The sequence below is a fragment of the Crocuta crocuta genome, unplaced genomic scaffold, assembly GCF_008692635.1.
Source record: "Crocuta crocuta isolate KB4526 unplaced genomic scaffold, BGI_CrCroc_1.0 scaffold28, whole genome shotgun sequence".
NCBI lineage: Eukaryota > Metazoa > Chordata > Mammalia > Carnivora > Hyaenidae > Crocuta > Crocuta crocuta.
The window spans coordinates 6,247,431-6,248,887 of NW_027533256.1; the positions used below are offsets into that span (position 1 = coordinate 6,247,431).

Sequence of the window (1,457 nt, forward strand, 5' to 3'; positions counted from 1 at the left end):
ATCTGGTGGAGAATTGGTGTGGAAGCAGGAAACCCCTCTTGACTTCTTAGGGACCCTGACTTATCACTCACAGTGGTGTCAGAATGGCGCCGATTGTCAGAAATGGAGCACAATGTCCTTAAAATCAGACACAGGATAGACAGATGGCATCTACGTTAATTCCTGGCCTGACTGAATCTTACATGAGATACAGTTTAAAGAATATAGAAATGACTCCTGGTTCCAAACTCAGATGATCACATAGATATAAAACTTACGAATGACAAGCCAAAGAAGGAACTTTGGGGACCTTGAGTCCCTTGACCCTAAAGAGATCCTGCCGTATATGTATACCTATTATATATATGAGTAGACATATACTGCTTTGCTTTTTCTTATTTCCCTCAGCATACTACTTATGGCTTTCCATTATTCTATTATGTTTGTTTTCAGGGCTGTTGCAATGATTCTATAGCTGGCAATGTATTAAAGAGTGTCTGGGAAACTTGTGTGAGTGTAACCACCATGATAACAATAATAATTAAAAGCGAAGATTCATTTCGTATATGCTTAGTATTTTGTGTACACTCTCCCATTCAATCATCATAGCAATTTATTAGGATTGATATGATATCATTTTATAGACAAAGAGACAGATCTAGAGAGGTTAGGTGACTCCCCCAAGCTCACATAGTGAGCCTGTGGGGGCTTCAGGGAGATGAAGGAATTCTCAGTGTGAGGGAAAGATGGGATAATTTTGTGGTTCCGTCCCTGGCTGGGTTCTCTTGCTTTGGAAATTAAGGGGATCTTGCCAAGACAAGCTTTACTGCTTTATTGGGGCCTGATTGCTCAGTGGGGCACTGGGCTTTGTACATTCAGTGCTGGCCTTTCCTCTTCTTGATTCAGCCATTGTCCACCTAGGATTGGTGCAGAAGAAGGGAATAACTTGCCTCATAATGAACCCAAGAATGAAATACCATCATGGAGGGGGTGGATCGGTGGAAGCTCTCCTAAAATATTAAAAAAGATAAGTAATTATAGAGATAGGATTTCTTTTATTTTAAGTTTTTCTTTTAAGTAGTCTCCATGCCCAGCATGGGGCTTGAACTCATGACCCTGAGATCAAGAGTCACATGCTCTACCAACTGAGCCAGCCAGGCACCCCAGAATTTCTTGCATTTAAAGGTGAATTTCCAGAGGTAATATAAGGTAAAGATTCTTCTTAGGTATAGTGAAAGTGCCTGTTGTCTCTCTCATTCTCATGGCCAGTGGCAAACTGGGTTCTCTGCAAATACGAACAGATGTACCACAGTGAACTGAGCAATCCCTGAGCACCAGTGAGGGGTTCACTCCCAGGGCAGGGACAATGTGTGGAAGCTGGTATCTGGTTGTTAAAGGAGGCCCTCCGGGTCGGGACCTGCACAAATGATCTGCTAGTCTCATTGCACGGGGGTTTCATGGTGTAAACCCAGGAGCTG

General features: G+C 42.8%; 1 non-coding gene across 1 annotated transcript; it reads right to left on the minus strand.

Annotated features, from left to right (window-relative positions):
- Positions 1–1,066: 1,066 nt before the first annotated feature.
- TRNAK-CUU (transfer RNA lysine (anticodon CUU)) lies at positions 1,067–1,139 on the minus strand. Its single transcript has one exon. It is a non-coding gene; the product is annotated as a tRNA-Lys (tRNA).
- Positions 1,140–1,457: the final 318 nt, after the last annotated feature.